The 20,284-nt window shown below is 35.8% G+C and overlaps 1 long non-coding RNA gene across 3 annotated transcripts in view; it reads right to left on the bottom strand.

The window, feature by feature from the left end:
• Window positions 1-1,307: 1,307 nt before the first annotated feature.
• The window catches only part of LOC141497673 (uncharacterized), a 52,708-nt gene continuing 33,731 nt past the window's right edge, over window positions 1,308-20,284 (bottom strand). Inside the window, exons 3-4 of one of the 3 annotated variants that reach the window (XR_012471405.1) lie at window positions 11,246-11,288; window positions 1,308-1,590 (exon numbers count right to left, since the gene is read on the bottom strand). This is a non-coding gene — a long non-coding RNA (uncharacterized LOC141497673). Of the gene's footprint in view, window positions 1,591-3,135; window positions 11,289-20,284 lie in introns of those variants that run through there. The other 2 variants (XR_012471403.1, XR_012471404.1) reach the window with 2 other exon arrangements.

The raw sequence follows: 20,284 nt of genomic DNA, 5'->3' as shown, positions 1-20,284 counted from the left end.
AGAAGGTCCTTACGTGATTTTTCAGAATCTTCCTAAAATGATTCAAATGAAAACAATGCAGGTTCTGGGCTTGGAATTTTCATAGGCATACACCAGCACAACAGTTCTGTAGAACTGAAAATTGGTAGCCAGTTAAATACATTTTCTTTCCCATTTTCCTTCAAAGCCTCCCAAACACAGGGCTAGCTCTGTGTGCTGACATCATCGATGTGTACATCTCTGAACAATATACTACCAAAGTAAGTGAACTTATCCACAGCATTCAAATTCTCTCCATCTGCTATAACTGATATATCCATGTATGGATTATGTGGAGCTGGGCTGAGAGATAACCTCAGTTTTCTTTTCAGGTCAAAAATTAGCACAAGTGTAAGAGAATGGATTCATGCTCTGTTGCATCTCAGCCTCAGAGAATATATTATAAGCACATTTATCTATAAACAAGTCATGGGCCAACTCTCCCTCCACTTTAGTCTTGATTTGTAGTCTTTTCAAATCAAATAATTTATTGTTATTTATTTTTACTGATGTCATTTTCCTTTTCCTTGAAGGTATCTCATAATATGGCCAACAACCTCTTGCTAAAAAATGTGTGGGAGCAAGTAAACATTTCTGCTTCACTTCACTGGTGGTGATTGGGAACGTGTGAGGACACTGTCTATTTTCTGAAACTTCTGTAGGCATGCCATTGGGGAACTGGTATAAAATACTGATCAGCTGCTTTGGTGAGTCAAATTTTGCCATGCTTGTCAAGGCCTCACAACCAATTGTCAAAGAAGTTGGTCAGATCAATGAAAACCATGCCTGCTGCTCCTTCCATTTCTCTTGAAGTTGTCAGGCAGCAAATACCATATCAACCATTTCTTGGTGCTTTCTGAAGCTACATTACTGACTCTCAGATAAATAACCATTTTCCAGGTGAAGGATCAGCTCTTTAAGGGGTCTCTCTCTGATAAAAAATCTTGCTTGCATTGGTTGATAACAGTATATCCTTATCACAAATCAATGTGGCTCCACTAGTACCCAATACTTGAGATGTACTTCAGCTTATAAAGAAGCATTCATTGCATCATTGTTATTTTTAGCATATTACAGATTGGTATTATTAGCATAAAACTGAATTTCATTTGCCTTCTTATTGAGTCAAGAAATCTGAATCTCTCCAAGCATTTTTTGCATTTTACTTTTCTTAATATTTTATTTTTTCCAATTACATGTAAAGATAGTTTTCAACATTGATTTTTTGGTAAGATTTAGAGTTCTACATTTTTCTGGTTCCCTCCCTTTCCTCCCCACCCCTCTTCCCAACTCAGCAAGTAAGCTGATATAGTTTATATATGTACATTTCCATATTAATCAATGTTGCATTTTATTCCTGATTAAGGTAAATATGTTTTCTTAGAGACAAAGTATTGGCAAACCTATGGAATTCTTATTTTTCATGTAGTAGCTTCTGAATTTTCCCATGATTTTTGTCAAATCAATCTTGATATTTGTGAATGTTCTTGGTGGTATTCACAAAATCTCTGAAAGTTGCCCACTTCTTTTTTTCTTCAGTGCTGCCAATTGTGTGTTGCCTCAGTTTTCACTCTAAATTAGAAACAAATCATTCATGTGTAAAGAAGTACAATAATCTGTTGACATTAAATCTATCTTGAAAGCAATTTCAGCGGAACACAAACTCTAGAAGGCCCTATGAAGCTTGAAAATTTTTTACTATTTCTTACCTTCAGAAACTCATTAAATCACTTACTAAGGTGTGAATAGTCTTTTATCTGAATTGGCAGATGAAGAGTCCCCAAAGATGAAATCCCATAACCTTGAGGCAGCTTGGTGGCTCAGTGAATAAAATGGAACTAGAGTTAGGAAGGCCTATTCAAATCTGGCCTCAGAAATTTACTGAGTGACCCTAGATAGGTCATTTCATTCTAGTTTCTCACTTATAAATTGGAAATTATAATAGCACTACACTTGCAGGGTTGTTTTGAGCATAAAATGAAGCCATATTTGAAAAGTATTTATCATAGTGCCTGAAACAGTAAGTAATTAATAAATGTTTATTCCTCAGAATTCCTTAATTATCTAAACAATCTGGTATTGGCTAAGGAATAGGATGATGGATCAGTGGAATAGATTAGGTACACAATACTTTGTTGCAAATGACCATAGTAAACTAGTATATGATAAACCCAAAGATCCAAACATTTGGGGCAAAAACTCATTATTTGACAAAAATTCCTGGGAAAACTGGAAAATAATATGGCAGAAACTAGGTATAGACCAATATCTCACACCATATGACCAAGATAAGGTTAAAATGAGGACATAATTTATAGAAAAAAGATACCATAAACAAATTAGGGAAACATGGAATCATTTATCTGTCAGATCTAAGGCTAAGGGAAGAATTTAGGACCAAACAAGTTATAGAAATCAATACAAAATGCAAAATTGATAATATAGAGAGAATTGAGTCAAATTTGTAAGTCATTTCCTAATTGATAAATGGTCAAAGAATATGAACAGGCAGTTTTCAGACAATGAAATTAAAAAATATCTATCATCATAAAAACATTCTAAATCATCATTGATTAGATAAAAGCAAATTAAAACAACTCTAAAGGTAAAACTTCACATGCATCAGATTGGGTAATATGTTGGAGGAATTATAAACTAATCCTACCATTCAGGAGCACAAATGGGAGCTATTCTCAAAAGACTATAAAACTATTCATATCCAGCAATAGCACTGCTAAGTCTATATCCCAAAGACACTTTAAAAAAAAAAAAGGAAAAGACCTAGTTGTACAAAAATATCTATCTCACTCTTTTTGTGGTGGTTTAAAATTGTAAATTTGGGGATGCCCATCAATTGGGGAATGGTCAAACAAATTATGGTTGTGATTGTGATTGAATATTATTATCCTGTAAGAAATAACAAATGGGAGGCAGCTAGGTGGCACAGTGGATAGAGCACTGGCCCTGGAGTCAGAATGACCTGAGTTTAAATCTGGCCTCAGAAACCTAATTACCTAGCTGTGTGACCTTGGGCAAGTCACTTAACCCCACTGCCTTGCAAACCCCCCCCAAAAGAAAAGAAAAGAAAAGAAAAGAAAAGAAATAGCAAATGGGACGAGTTCAGAAAAACCTGGAATGACTTAAATGAACTGATGCAAAATATGAGTAGAATCAGAACAATATATACAGTAACAACAATACTGAATGATGAACTATGAATGACTTAACTATTCTGAACAATGCAATGATTCCAGACAATCTCAAAGGACTCATGATGAAACACGTTATTTGTCTCCAGAGGAAAAACTGATATTATCTAAATACAGATTCAATCATACTATTTTTCACTTTTTTTTTCTCTTTTTAATCTTTTTTTTTAAATTTGGGTCTTCTTATACAAAATGACTAATATGGAAAAGCTTTATTTAATTGTATTTGTAAAACCTATATCAGATTGCTTGTATCTCCAGAAGGAGGGAAAGGAAGGAAGGAAGGATACATTTTGGAACTCAAAACTTTTTTTTAAAATGTTAAAAATTATTTAGCATGATTAGGAAGAAAACAAAAAATACATTTTTAAATGCTTATTCTTTTTACTTCTCTCTAACACTTCTAAAAGTCTGTGATTTCATGGATGGATGTTATGATGGTAACCACTTCATATCTTAGGTGACAATCTTCATGACTTAATATACAAAAAAAAAAAAAAGAAAGAAAAACGAAAAGGAAAATGCATTGCCTCATGACCAGACTTCTGAAGGGATAAGCATCTAAATTTGGCTAGGTTGGTCCTCTGAAAGCAGTGGGTCAAATTGAAGCTTTTCTGTCTTAGTAGAAACTTGACAGAGCTGTTTTTTTATTGCATTAGTCCTGGAGAGATCTTAAATGATTATGAATTCCTTACATTAATGACCTATCCATTTTTGAGACTAGTTTGAGCCTCTGTTCAATCTCAAATCCCTTTTTGGGTAGAGGGTGATTTGTTCCACTGAGGTACCTCATCTTAGTGGATCACATGCTGGACTTGGTGTCAGGAAAACCTCTCTCTTCTCAGATAAAGACAGGTTGTGTGACCTGAGTGAGTCCTCAATTGTTGTGGGCTTCAGTTTTTCCTGATATGAAAGGAGGATAATAATACCTCTTACCTCCCAGAATTGTTATGAGAATCTAATGGGTTAACACATATTACTGGTCTATTTAGCATTTCTCACATACTGTTTCTCCCATCCTATGTCTTTGCTCTGACTGACCCCAATACCTCCAATGTTCTCTCTCTTGAACTCCACATCAGAGGATCCTTGGTTTCATCCAAAACTTAGCCCCAGTGTCATCTCCTGTAAGAGTCCTTTCCAAGCTGTCATTCCTCCAGCTGCTAGTACTTTTTTCCCCTGTGAGGCCACCTTCCATCGACATTATGTTTGTCTGGTATACAGCTAGTCACTCCTATGTTGTCTCTCCCGTAAGAATGTAAGCTCCTTGAGGGAAGGGAATTTTGCTGTTCTTTGCATCTCCTCGGCTCTTAGCACAGTGTGCTCATTGATTGGCTGATTCCTACACACATATATGCAAAATACAAATCTTCAGGTACTAAGTAATATTGTTACCTAAATGGGAAAGAAGAATGTCTGAATTCAGCTTTTTCCTGACTTTGAGTCTGCAGGAAGTCACCCTGCCCCAACCCATTGCATCCCCATATTGAGGACCAGAATTGTGGCCTCTTGAAAGATCTCATTTAAAAAATCCATCCAGAATTCCTTCATAAATTTTTTTTAAAGATGTCAATGTGTCAAAGGTAAAGGCGGCCCTCTTAAGTGCCTACTTTATATTTAAATAGCTCTTAATTGACTAAATGTCAAAATTCAATTGGTTTAAATAGCTTCCTTTAAATTTCCAAAAAAGCAATTAAAAAAAAACATACCTCTGCTCTGGGTGATTTATGTTTCTTCCTCCCTTCTCCTTCCCTTGAAATGACAAGAGCCACAGAAATTTGGTTCACGGCTGTGGTTCCTGCTCTTGTTTTTTCCTTTGGCTGGGCTCATTCCAACATGCTTATCACCATCTACTTCAATTCCTTTGTGTCTTGTTCTGATTATAATCTTCTAATCCTCTCCAGATGACTTGCCAAAACCAAATGGCAAAGCTGATGCCTGCCCCATCTGCCCAGGGCTGCGGTTACTTGTCCTAGGGAGCTGGGCTTTTAGGAGTAGGTGCACAGACGAGGCCATTCCAATCACCCAGAACTTTCTATAACAAAGATATAGGTGTGCAGACGAGGCCATTCCAATCATCCAGAACTTTCTATAACAAAGACAGATCTCTCCAGGCTTTACTCTTTTCCATGTTAAGCAGAGGTAGGAGGAGGCCATGTAGTTCATGTCTGCCCTAAGCAATGAGTCTAGGACAGAACTGGAAAGGGAGATTTTCCTTCTACTTATACATGATTTCCCTTTGCCTGAATTCATTCCAACTTACTTATCATCATTTACTGATATCAGTTTATCATCATTGCTGGTCCATGCTAACAAGCACCAAAATGACCCTGGACCCGGGTCCTAATTATTTTTGCCATTTGGGTTGCCTCATTCCTGAGGTCCCCTGAGGCCAGCTAGTTTTCAGCTTCAGGTACTTAATCCATCAATTAAAATTTTATCAATAGTCTATTATAAACCAACTACTGAGTCAAGGACTGGAGATACAAAAAGGCAAAAGATAATTCCTGCTCTCAAGGAATTTATAATCTTGTGGTAATAACACACCTCGTTTATTCCTTTGAGTCCAAAGGTGTTCTTCTGATTGCTTATGAAGGATCAGATATTTGATGTTTTTCCTTGTAGTTAAGTTCTTTCGTTCACATATCACTTTAATTTCCAGACATATACCTCACAGAGATTTGTTAATAATAATAATAACAATAATAATAATGAAGATAGAGGAGGAGGAGAAGGAGAGAGGTAGGAGAGGTGGGAGAGGAGAGGGAGAGGGAGAGGGAGAGGGAGTAGGTGGTGGTGGAAAAGAGGAGGAGGAGAAAATAAAGTTTAAAAAATTGGCAAAAACTAATCAGCTTCAACTAAGTCTGACAATTTATGTAACTATTGACACTCATAGCCAATAAAAGAAGAGAGATACATTTTTTTTATCTGTTCATGGTGGGATAATTATGATGCAGTATTTGTATAAAGAAGGAGGGTGTTTATGAAGTGGGGTGGTGATAGAAGGAAGAAGAAAGCATACCAGAAGAAATGGCTTGTATTGTCTTGTATCCTGTTAACAGATATTTGGTTTCTCATCTAAAGACTCAAGCTACCACACCAGTTCTACATATGCCAATGTCTTACTCCAGTTTGGGAATTCTAAGGACGAGGGAATACAGCAAAGTGAGGACTGCCCATCCCAAAATATGTGAGGGGGCGTGGTATGGGGTGAGCCTGGTGTCTGTGTGTGTGCGTGTGTGTGCGTGTGTGTGTGTGTGTGTGTGTGTGTGTGTGTGTGTGTGTGGGGGGGGGGGGCGTCAGGCATCTCTCCCACCTGCTCCTCCACCGTGTGGCATACCACAAGCTAGAGCTGACAAGGGCCAGCTTCGTGGCATACCAAGAGCCCAAAGCAGACTTGTGACATGCCATTGCCTCCAGCAGCTAGCATTCCACATGTCCTTTGACTGCTTTGCCTCCAGAAGGGACAGCCTGCTGACAGTAAACACATCTTGATGGAAAGTCCTAGCTTGGGGAGCTAAGCACTGTTTAACCTCTCTGATAGATTCTTCTCTCTCTCACTTTCAAGTCATAACTTCACCCCTTTCACATGCCTGAGAGCTGCCCTGATGCAGGGTACCCTTGCCCTTTCCCCCCACCCACTAATACTACAATGGATCATTGCTCCCTTTGCCTCTTTAACCCAACCTTGTCACAGAACCTACTGCCAATCTCTGTCGCCAAGAACAACTCAGGATTCTTGCAATCCTTGTAGCCTCTGTTCTTCCAGAGCACTCCTCCCTCCTTTCCTTCTGAAACCCTCCAGGAGCCCCACCTTCTTCTAGGATAGCTTCCATCTGCCACCAGACCCACCCTCCTGGCCCATTTTGTGTTCCTTAGATTATGCCACTCAACTTTACCAGTTGCTTCTTGCCCTTAGTCAGGAATTTCAGTTTGATCCATCCTCTGGTGCTAGGCTAAGCTCTTGGCCCCTAAAACAAAATGGACTAGGGGATAGAATGAAGAGTGAGAAACCAGAGGCCTACCACTTCAGTTCCTAATTCAACCACTGAATGAATTCCCAGAAGTTTGTCCAAGAGCAAAGTTAGCCCAGCCCTGTCAAAATGCCTTTAAAAATCATTTGATAATCCAAATTTTATGTAACCTATAAAAATGACTATAACCCTACCCCTATTTATTAGTATACTGTCTCTTAGTCATAGACTTTGGGATAGAAGAAATCTTATAGATTAGAGGTTCTTAAATTATTTTGTGTCCCTATGGCATCCAGTAGAGCCTGAGGACCTTTTCACAAAATAATGTTTTTAAATTAAATGCATACAACAAAATGCTAGGATTACCAAGGAAACCAATTATATTAAAATGCAAGTTATTAACATATTGTTCAAAGTTCATGAACCCCAATCAACTTTAATATAATATATTAATCTAAGTCCTAAATTTAATTTTTAAAAAATTGTTCCCTTGGTGCCTGTTTCTTCTTCTTGTTGTTTTAATGACACAGTCATTTCTGGATATGGTTTCTCTCTACAGAATTGAACTATACCTTGTATTTGAAAAAAAGTTAAGAAAAAATTAATAACTAAGTTCCATTATCTGTTCTCTATAACAAATACTAGACATTACAATTACTCAAAGTTACCAGCCTCATCCTGAGGAAGCTGAGTCATAGAAAAGTGAAATTATTTATCCAAGGTAATACAGAAAGTGTCAAAACTGGGACTTGCACCATATCTTCTGATTCTAAATTCAGATTCTTTTCACAATACTCTGATTCTGCATTGAATAGATTTCTGTTCCTGTGGTCCCTCCTTCAACTAATCCTTTCTCAATGGGTTTAGAATACAGAGGTCTGCCCACAGTAACCAACATAGAGTTTCTCTTCCTAGATTTCTATGCGAAACTAAGCAAGGTAAGAACTCTGGGAACTCTGGGTCTCATTTCATTTATTTGTAAAATGAGTTGTTACTTCTAAGATATCCAAAATAGCTTCTGACTTCTGCATTTGGTAGGTCAGTAGTTGGATAGCTCTAATTCCCTGACTCCTGTGCTTGCTTTCATGGCTGAGTCAGTCTCTCTGGACTGACTTCTGCATCTGTCAAATGGGCTGAGCATAACTGGCCTTCTTGACCAAAAATAATGAGGTGACAGGAGGAAAGAGATCTCTTTCAAAATAATTGGCATGAAAAAAGTGATTACAGTGGTCTACCAAGAAGGAAGGCAAGCTCCCAATCTAGCCAAATAGATTTAATATGGTAGGCTAATCTTTCTAAGGGGCCATTTGTTTCGGTAATTTAGGCAAAATATAAATGCTTTTCTAGTCTGCAAAGTAATAGTCTTGAGATGTGAAAGGAGGATATGTGTAATATTCATACTAATTGAGCACAAACAGAAACTGGAGTGCCAACAGCTTTCTATAGCATTTTTGTGTAACTCATTCATTTAAAAAAAACAAACCTCCCAATTACACATACATTTTTTAAATATTCATTTTTTAAATTCTAAGTTCCAAATTTTTACCCTCCCTTCTCTGCCTCTACCTTACTGGAAGAGTAAATAATTTGATATAGTTTATACATATAACTTCCTCATTTTTGAAGCATGACCATTGAACTTTCGCCACCACATCATCCACTTGTGCTACTCTCAGAGCTTTTCCCCTTCCTCCTTCCCCTTTACAGGATTGTTTTGAGATAGGACAGCTATTCCATTTCAGTCCCATTTCCCAAGGCATAGGACCACTTAATAATTTGCCAAAGTAGAATGTAAGCACAAGAAGGTAGGGTAGATTTCTCCCATGCGCAGCTCGATTTTTCTGCACAACACCACTAATATACCATGGAAATTATTTGGCAGATATATTTTACTTGGAGGTTTAATAAATATAGAACTGTTGTTCATCATCTCACAGTGGTCTAATTCTTAAAATGGGGATGTAGCTACAGATGTGGCATTAGTATAAGATGGGATATTTATTGATCATGAGGGTTGGCCCAAGTTGGTGAACCTCCTTCTAATGCCCTTCTAATTCCTTTTTTGTTATCACATTTCTGCACCTAACATGTAATAAGAATACCTCTCTCCAAAACTCTAAACTATTTCTCCTGTGATCCATTTCTACAGTACTTTGTGTTAGTTGTCTATTTACTAAGATTTTATTGGTAAAGAACTACTAAAGATGTAACCTTTGAGAAAAGTCTACTTTTTAATGTTGTTTGTCCTTCATTTTCAAATAGGATAGTTGACATCACAGAATGATGTCTTGACTTACAAGTGGGTTTGATTTAAGTGAGCTGCAGTGGCACAAAGTTGTGCATCTCACTCTCTCCTCCTAGGTCATTGAAGGTTAGTGGCAAGACAAATCAGGACGGGCAATGACTGGAGATGTAGTGGATGATCTTTGATGTCTAACTAAGCTCTAAGCACTCCATGATGCCTGCTTCAGCTGCCTTCAAGACCACTGAAACAATTTATTCTCACCTGCTCATTCCACTGGGGGAAGTCTTCACATGTTCAGGATAGACATCCCCAATTCATCTATGGGTTTTAAGGCCTATAAGTTGCCCTCAATTTAGTTTAGCCCATCTGCCCAGACAGTTTAACCTGAGTGTGGGCCAAACTACAATTTCTTGGAGTCACAGTTGAGTATTAGGTGAATCAAGTAGACACCAAAAGTGACCTCACACCAGAGGTCCTAGTCCTCTTTGAACATCCCTTACATCTTTGTTTCTTAATAGGGTATTCTTAAAGTCCAAACCACTATTTAACCTCTATACTAAGGTTGATCAGTCTCTAAGCTTTGAATTTTAGGTATTGTGGAAAGACCTTGAAAGCAGAGATACCATATCAGGACTCCTCAATTCACAACACAAGGCAGATGTCTACTTCATCAGATTTTAAAACCAAACCCATTGACTGCTCCTTCCCATTGGACCACTACTTTGACCTGAGGCAGTTGGTTTTTTTCCAGTTTGAACTCTGATTTCAACTTTCAGGGAATGTGTTATAGAGATATATCACAAGGAAGACAGGAGAGTCTAGTGTATGAGACTTGCCTCATTTATTTTCTGTCTTGACCCCAGTTCTGCCTCTAAGTCCATTACAGTTTCCCAGCAGTCCTTTTAGAAGATATCTGTGGCATGAGCTTATGTCATAAAAGAGGCATAGGTACTGTTTGACCACTTTCCTGGAAAGCTAAGTTCTTTTCTCTGCTGCAAAAAGCAAGAATTTCTTGGTAATAGGAGCTGGCAAAAGAAATTGAATGCATCCAAAGACCTTTTACTTATGGTAGTTTTCAGGTCCCAATCTTTTTTCCTCTTGCCATGGAACTGCAAAATTAACCTTTACCAATCTTTCCCCTTTTCAATCTTTACATCAAGAAATAGGGATTCTGAGCTGACCTGCATTCTAATACTTCTTAAGCACAAAAAAACCCAACACTGAGCCCAGCATTTTAAAGCCTAAGAATTGTCACTACAAAGGACTCCTATGGAACAAGAGCAGAGAATTGGATAAAAATCCCCAGGCCTGTGAACCCTATGGAATCTGTTGCAAAACACATTGCAAACTTCCACTGGTCTATTAAAAACCTTTGATAATGGCCTGTTGAGCTATTTCTAAAGAGATAGAGAGCCATGTGTATGTTTAGTTGCCTTAATTATTGTTCCAGTCTTGTGACAGGTCCAGAACAGTCTGTTACCCAGAGGATTAGTAAACTCCTAGCACCTGGGGTTGGGTTGCTGGCAGCAGGTATGGTACTCCCAAATTACCAATATAAAAGAATTAACAGAAGAGATCAAATAAGTAAGGGAAAAAATCCTCTTGAATGAAGCCCCCTGTGCATTCACAGGGATAAATGCTTAGAACTAAAGATGGCTCAGGCAGAGAGGCTAAGGAAGAAGGAACCCTTTTGATTTAGCCAGCCCACTTATTCCCATTCCAGTAAAGAATTTCATATTCTTGAAGAATCTTTTAAGCCTTTAATAAGAGAAATGGATTAGTAAAACACATATACTCACAAACTCCTTCTTCCAAAGCATTGGATTTGGTGGGACACCCAACCTGGTAGAATACATGTGATACCAGAGAATTAAGCTTTGAAATATTTTAATATTTGGAATAAAAGTACAATACAAATATGATAAATATTATACATATATAATATATAATATACACAAAGATTTCTTAAAAGTGATAATGTCTACTTGGCAGAGGGTTAAGGGTTTGAGGTGGTGGAGTGCAAAGGAGAATTATAAAGATGGTCATTAAATAGAGATCAGTGAATGTGCTCATCAAGAATGAAAGTTATTCTTAAGGACAAATGAACAAAATTAATATACCCCAAATAGGAAGGGAAAAAGTAACATTCTTTAAGACCATAATCTAGCACAGAAATTTTTAAATTTCAAAAAGCAAACTTTTAAGAGAAAAGAGATATTTTGTGATGTCTACTATGTTATCTATCTCAAGAATATATATCATATGTGTTATTTCTGTATGATGAGTATATGTACTGTGCTAGATGCTAGAGATATGTGCATGTATACATTCACAGTATATGGCACAGAGTAGATATTTAAGGTATAATTGTTGATTGACATCTTGATGAATACATTTGGCAATGAAATCTTGTTTCCAATCTCTATCTCCTATCTAACACTGGGAGGGTATACTCACATAAATATCACACTATATAAACATATACCTACACCTTCATACATGCATTCAAATATACATTTATCTGTACTATAGTGACTAGATTACTCAGTGGTTAGTGCACTAGGTTTGGAATGAGAAGATTCTTCTTCATGAGCTTAAATCCATCCCCAGATACTTACTAAGTGACCCTGAGCAAATCATTTATTTCTGTTTGCCTTAGTTCCTTATCTTAAAAATGAGCTGGGGAAAGAAATGGAAAATCACTCCAGTATCTTTGCCAAGAAAATCCCAAATGGGGTCATGACATGACTGAAAAGACTGAGCAACAACCACAAAGGACATGTAGCTGAGAAAGAGAAAGATGAAGGAGAAGAGAGGGAGAAATATAAAATTAAACTGATGATTTTTGTTTTTACAAGGCTTATATTACTCTGCATATACTTAGCTCTCCTCCTCTCACCTCATAGAGTCATCTCTTATGAATATCATTGACAATATAGATCAGAACCCTCCCTACAAGTTGTAGTTTTAAAGAAGTAACATAAAGTCTATAAATGATTATGGGAGATTTTGAACCCAGGGTTTCTTGACTGAGTCAGACTTTCAATGTCATCTTTCTCTAAATTGTTTGTATTATGTATGTGTGTATGTGTTTATGCTTGTAGATTTGTATGTGTGTGCATAGGATATAGATAAAACATGGATCTAAAACTTTATTGATAAAAGGGTTCTCCTAAATGAGAAAATTCCTTCTATCAATGCAGGTTGGCACCTTTTTCCTAACTTATAGAGTTAGAGAATTGCCTAGGGTCACTAAAAAGCTTTTTGCCAAAGGTCATTATAGTCAACATGTATCCGAGATAGTACTGGCACTTTGAGAATTCAATAGATCTCATTGCTGTGAGCAGCCCCTTCAATCGTGCAGATCACAGCCCATCTCTGAATTCTCCTTCTATGTTTGTAGTTTCCCATTATTCCTTTTATTATTATTATTATTATTATTATTATTATTATTATTATTATTATTATTATTTATGCTCTTTTAATCTATTGGTATGCTGGGAATCTTTTGTTCTAAATTTCTTCTTATTAAATTGGATACTAGTGGGGTTTCTAGGCCATCCACTGGTTCATCCCTTACTCTTATTACATAACTGACCCTTCTTCTGTGATTAGGTTATTCTCTGATGACATCCTTGACAGCATTTCACTTGCTGATGTGCTATACCCTATTTGTGTCTATCATGTGCCTCTCCCTTGAGTTTTCATTAAGCTATAGTTTCAATTCTTTAATTCTTTAATTCAAGGCAAACGGGGTTAAGTGGCTTGCCCAAGGCCACACAGCTAGGTAATTATTAAGTGTCTGAGGCCGGATTTGAACTCAGGTACTCCTGACTCCAGGGCTGGTACTCTATCCACTGCGCCACCTAGCCACCCCTATAGTTTTAATTCTTCAGCAACCATGTTATGCTATTCTTTGCTGCCATTTTGCATCTTCACATGAACATTATTGGTAAAAAGAAAAGATTTTGCTTTAGGGAGAGATGTGGAGTATTAATAATATTTTACAATTTTCCAAAGTCACTTTAGTTTCTTTTCCTCCTCCTATTAAGTTTTGGTTCAATTTATGGTCCCTTCAGAATATTAATCTAATCAATATATGTACCAGTTCTTTGACATATCCATCCAATTGCATTTTATAGTTTGGATTAAAACTATTCTTAGCCCCCTTTGTTTTTCCTATGAAGGTGACTGGACCAAACCCTTATTTTATTAATTATTACTAAATTTAGGTGGTTTTGCAGCTTTCCAATGTTTGGTAAAATCAGCATAACATCATTTGCAAAAAAAAATTATTTGTAAGTATAGGAAATCCTCTTCCATTTGAACTCTGCACTGAATATCTTTCAGGGAAATGACAAATACCATTGATGCTTCATACCTTACTTAAGATTAATAATCAGGAGGTCATTGAACAAAGATCCCTCTGCTGTTTTACCTTTCAAGAAATCTTGATTCTGTTTTTAATAAATGCTTGAAGAAGGGGCGGCTAGGTGACATAGTGGATAAAGCACCGGCCCTGGAGTCAGGAGTACTTGGGTTCAAATCCGGTCTCAGACATTTAATAATTACCTAGCTGTGTGGCCTTGGGCAAGCCACTTAACCCCGTTTGCCTTGCAAAAACCTAAAAAATAAAGTAAAAAATAAAAAAATAAATGCTTGAAGAAGAGACTGTAAGATGACATTTTTCTCTGCCAAATCAAATGGTTCTATGTAACCCAAAAACAATACTCATAGTGGTATCTTGTATTCTCTATATTTTTGTCAATTATGTGCTTTTAAAATTCACATTTTTTCCAATAATAGAATGAAAATTTCTTGAGGATGAAGACTGGTTTTTCCCCTTCTTTGCAGCTCCCATGTGTTGCACATATTTTTAAATTGATGAATTGACTGATATTTTTTGCCCTAGTATGCTGGTCCCAACAGTTTTTTGATATCCCACTTCTATTTGTTAAAAAGAAAATGAAAATGGATCCATATAACCATATTTATTTATTTAGAGAGCACATATATTGTAAAGCATAAACAACATAATAGTTTTTAAAGGCAATAAAGCTGAAATGAATATTATAAAACTATTTTTTAAAATGCCTTGTTGTTAAATGTACTAAATACCTTTCTTTGCATAGATCAGAGGACATAAAAAATGTAAGTAAGCAATATCTACCATTGGCACCATGCAGAGTATTGAGGAAATAGAGGGTGGAACTGTGATCTGCCTTCCTTCTGGGAAGGAATCCATCAGACTCTAGCATGGGTAATGGAAAAGAGAGTATCAAAATTAAATAGTGCTACTATTCTCCTTAATTCTTTAAAAAAAAATTTTAAACTGATGGTTTTTGTTTTTACAAGTCTTAAACATTTCTCTGTATATCCTTATCTCTCTCCTTACCTCTCCTAGAGTCATCTCTGGTGAAAAAAAATCAGAAAAGAAAAACTTCAAAAAAGTCTAACAAAAGGCATCAACATATCAAAAAAATTCACATTCTATTCATTATTACACACACACACACACACACACACACACACACACACACACATATAAACTTCTGTCTCTAAACTATATTTTCTTCTATTTCTTCCATGGTATCAAGCCTGACTATTATAACTTTATAACACTGTTTTGATTATATTGTTTATGATGTTCTTTACATTTATATTATTGTAGTAATTGTGAATATTGTTTTCTTTGTTTAGCTTACTTCACTTTGTATCAGTTCATATATGATTTTATTTCCTTGTATCACTTTAAAAATTTCTTATAGAACAATAATATTACATTAAATTCATGTAGCAAAATTTGCTTAATCATTTCTCAATTGATGAACTTCTACTTTGTTTCCAATTCTTCACTACCACACAAAATGTTGGTATACTTTAGATATATGGAGATATGTTATTGATCTCATTGGAATATATGTCCATGGAACATCTGGATCACTTTCTGTGAATAATCTTCAAAATGGTTGTATCAATTTACAGTTTCTCCAATCATGCATTAGTGTGCCTTTCTTTCTACAACTCATCCAACATTTATTATTCCTATCATCTTTGCTAATTTTCTGTGTATGAAACCTCACAGCTTGAGGTTTCTTTAAACTTCAATTTATCTTACTAATGCTGGTTTGGAGCAAACATTCATATAGTTGTTAATAATTTCAAGTCATCTTTCTAGAATGGTTTGTTAATACTTTTGATCACTTATTAATTAGAGCATAACTTTGGGACTGTTTGTAAGTTGTCTATTCATTTTGTTCTATGGATTCAATTTTAATTATTCTATCTCTGGGGCATAATTCTTTTCAGGGACAAATCATTTCAGAGTTCATAAGGATGGGAGAAATATATCTAGTACACCATCACACTGGTCATGTGAACAGAAAGAAACAGTCTCCTGCAGTTAACTCATCCTATTGGATTATGGATTATATTACATATGCAAAAGTTGGGTTGAATGTTCCTCAATTTTGAGACATCTGCTCTAAAATATTATTTGCAAAAAGCCTGTTCACTTTCTTTTCATACCTGCATGAAGGATACTTCTATATATGCTGATCTTTCTCATAAAAGATTATGAAGAGAGAGGAAAGTAAGCATATGGTTCTCTAGCTAGTGGTACTGTCTTAATTAGTTTTTTAAAAAGGCAAAAATAGTGTCTGTGATTTTATTTCAGGTCATTGGTATCTTGCCCTCTTTCTGTTATCTTGAGAACTGATCCCTCAGTGCTCTAATACTTCTTCTTAAATGTATTTTCTATAATGTTTAACTGATATGACAGCAATTTTTATATTTTATGCCTTTCTAATTTAATTTCACATGTGAATTCTTATAGCATAATAGAATGACTAAATAACTTTTGGCATAGAAGAAACAAGACTATTACTGAAATGAATATTCATGTGGACATTTTAAAGTTATCATGAATATTTAATCATCAGTCATTAAAATACAAATATATGCTGATATGCTACTTTTATTAAGACTTCTATCCTTGCATTTCATGGAAAGCATACTGAAAAAAGTGACATGCTTTCCTTTTTGTTTTCAGATTGTTACCCTGTTCATTAGTTTCTTTTAATATAAATGTTTCTCCAATAAAGTGGAAAAATTATATACTTGGATATCAATTCATTCTTAATATTTACCAAATATGTGTGTTAATAAAATGAATCAATGAATATATTCATCTCATTCTTTCTTCTGAGTAAAGAAGCTACAGATCCATGCTAAAGGACTCCAGAACCTTCATAACAGCTCCCTGAATGCTGAGGAAGACCTCCTTCCCCAAGTTCATATATTTGAAAACAGAAGCCCAGAGAAAGGAAATGATTTGCCCAGGGTTTTACAGTCATTTGGTTTCAGACCTGGGACTAGCCCCATAGGTCTCTTCCCATTTATCCTCTGCTCTTTTCAGAGGATCATGCTTCCAGTCAGAAAATCTTTGAGTCGATACAGTATAGAAGATATGGACAAGAATAATTTTGATCTAAAACTGAGAAATGTAACTCAGGGAGGGGAAAAAAGATCCTTTTTTCCTAGAAAACACAGGAGAGAGACAGCTTAGGGTGGACCACTATGAAAAAACCATGTGCCTACAACCCAACCAATCTCAGTGTAGATCTAGATCTAGAATTCTTACCCTTTTATTGGGTTAGGCCCCTGTTTGGCAGTCTGGAGCAACCAATGAGTCCTTTCTCAGAATCATTCTTTTAAATACACAAAATAAAATACATTGGATGACAAAGGAAACCAATTATGCAGAAATATATTTATCAAAATGTTTAGATATTTTTAAAAATAAAAAGTTTTGAAAAGTTTAAAATTTTAAAAACCTAAAGTAGTTCCTTGTATATATATATATAATCAACAAATTAAAATTATTTATCTACAAATTAAAATTATTTATCTACAACACAGATTTCATCACCTCTTACTAATCTTCTTCTACCTTACTAAGACCACACACACACACACACACACACACACACACACACACACACACACACACACTTTGGGCATTTGTACTGGCTGTCATACACGTTCTCTATCCTCATGGCTTCCCTCATGTCTTCCTTCATGCCCCAGGTAAACTCCAGTCTTCTATAAGGAGTTTTTCTCTATTCCTCTTAATTCTAGTGCCCTCCCTCTGTTGAATATTTTCAATATATCCTGCCTATATCTTTTTTGCACATAATTGTGTATTGTCTCTCCCACCCTTTGAGGGAAGCGTTTATCTTTGAACTTTCTTTATAATCCTAGTGCTACAGTGTGACACTTAACAGATTTTTATTTTTAGCTTTAGCAAGGCAATGGGATTAAGTGGCTTGCCCAAGGCTACACAGCTAGGTAATCATGAAGTGTCTGAGGTCAGATTTGAACTCAGGTTTTCTTGACTCCAGGGCCAGTGCTCTGTCCACTGTGCCCACCTAGCTGCCCCCAATTTAACAGATTTTTAATAAATGTTTGTTGACTGACAGATGTAAAATAACCTCTGAGGATCCCTAAAACCATGGTAAAATAGCTGTACACAATTACCCAGGGTATAATAGGTCAGTGATTAGAGTGGAGTGACCTATCTATTCTAGCAAACATTGTTTCCCTAAACAACACTCTCCTATATGTGTTAAATTCTCTTACTAGAATATAAACTATTTGAGGGCAAAGATGTCTTGCTTGCTTGTTTTTATATCCTCTAGAGTTTAGCACAGTGTCCAGAACATAATAAGATATTATTAAATGCTATTGCATAGTATTCCAAGTAAAATAGATAACATCTGGGATTTCAAGGACACTGTTGTTGATGATTAAGCTATTTGGGAGGAGGGGGAATAGAACTGGGGCTGAACCAAATGGATAAATATCCTGGCTAGTGACCTATTGCAGGTAAGTGAAGCCTTTGACTCAGATAGAAATCTCTTTTCTTTGGGAACACAGACCCATTAATCTCAATGCATTTGTTAATCCTGCCCCATCAAAGCTTTAGATTAAGTTATGGTAATGTGATCTTAAGAAAAAAGATAATGTTCAATGTTATCATTAATATCCATGATAGTAATGTTAATAGCCTGAGGCCTTAATGATGGTCTTCTATAAATAGATTAGTTATAGGAAATATCCTGCAAAGAAAGTTACCAGACTAATAGGAATCATCTAGTCTAGTTTCCATGCATGGGAAACAATATCTTCCTTATACTTCAACCTCTCAATAGGCCCCTTATCTTCCCTTGATGCTTATCCCATTTTTCCAACAAGGCAAACCTTTATCACTAAGCAACAATCTCCCTATCCTCTCTAGTTCATCATGGAATCAATCAATCAATAAGCATTTATTTAGTACCTGCTATATGCTACCACTGTGCAGAGAAGGAATACAAATAATATTCTTTTTTTGTTTGGAGCCAATAAGTTCCTTGAGTTTCTATATCTTTAATAAGAGGCTATAGAAAAATTAGAAGAGGCTGAATTTGGTGATAAATACCTAGGTTGAAATTCTAATGCTACTATTTGCTACCAGTGAAGTTAGTTATGTAAGTGACTTCTCTTTTATGAACCTCAGTTTCCTGATCTGTAAAAGGAGATAATTGGACTGACTGGTCTCCTAACATCTCTTTAGGTCAGGGGTTCTGTGTGTGTGTGTGTGTGTGATGGTGAAGCCTGTGATCCTTTCTCAGAATAGTATTTTTAGTTAGTAGAGACTAACAGACTGCCTTCTACAGGGTGTGAGGGGAGGGAAGCAAGTTTGGGGGGAAATCGTAAAATTCAAAATAAATAACAAAAATTTTTTTAAAAGAATAGTATTTTTATATAATTGAAGAAAATATTAAATTTCATTTAGAAGTTAGTCTCATCCAAGTTCATAGACTCCCCTGAAATGTATCTATAGGGGCATTTAGGTGGCACAGTGGATAGAGCACCAGCCTTGGAGTCAGGAGGACTTGAGTTCAAATCCAGCCTGCAGACACTTAATAATCACCTAGCTGTGTAATCTTGCATAAGTCACTTAACCCCATTGCCTTGCAAAAAGAAAAAGAAATGTATCTATAGAACCTATGTGCCCTAGAATAAGAATTCTTGCTTTAAGTTCTTAATCTATGATTTTATGATACTGAACTATTTTAGAATAGAGTTGAAATGAGATAGAATTTTTTATTCTTCTTGTATCCCCCACATTTCTTATGACTCACATAAGTCACTTCTCATTCTCTACCACAGAAATTTCATTTAATATCGGAACTTTTATATCTATACTGATGTTATCTGTTCATGACGTTATAGTAACAAAACAATTAAATTACTTTGTATAGGTATGTATATATGAATGCACACGTATATATATATATATATATATATATATATATTACTTTAAGGTTTGCAAAGTACTTTATAAATATTATTTTATTTCATTCTCACAACAATCTTGGGAGATAGGTCCTATAATCATCATTTTACAGATTATGAAACTGAGGCAAAGAGAAGTCAAATGATTTGCAAAAGATCATAAACTTCTAAGTATCTGAAGCAGGATTTGTACTTGAGTTTTCCTGATTTCAGATCCAACACCAATCCACTATACTATGTAGCTGCCTTAGTAGAAGATTATAAAGTTCTTGGTGGCAGTAGAAGGGGAGGAAGGAAAAAGACCAAGAATTTATGAGAGATCTACTAGCAGCCAAACACTATGCTAAATGTTTTACAAATATTATCTCATTTCATCATCACAAAAACTCTCAGAACATTGGTACTATAATTATCCCTACTTTACAGCTAAGGAAACTGAGGCTGACAGTTACATGACTTGCCCAGGATCATACAATTGGTAAGAATCTAAGAACAGG

This window comes from Macrotis lagotis, chromosome X (assembly GCF_037893015.1).
Source record: "Macrotis lagotis isolate mMagLag1 chromosome X, bilby.v1.9.chrom.fasta, whole genome shotgun sequence".
In the NCBI taxonomy this organism is placed as follows: domain Eukaryota; kingdom Metazoa; phylum Chordata; class Mammalia; order Peramelemorphia; family Peramelidae; genus Macrotis; species Macrotis lagotis.
The sequence above is the reverse complement of the archived record's forward strand: the minus strand, read 5'-3'. Positions and strand labels throughout refer to the sequence as shown.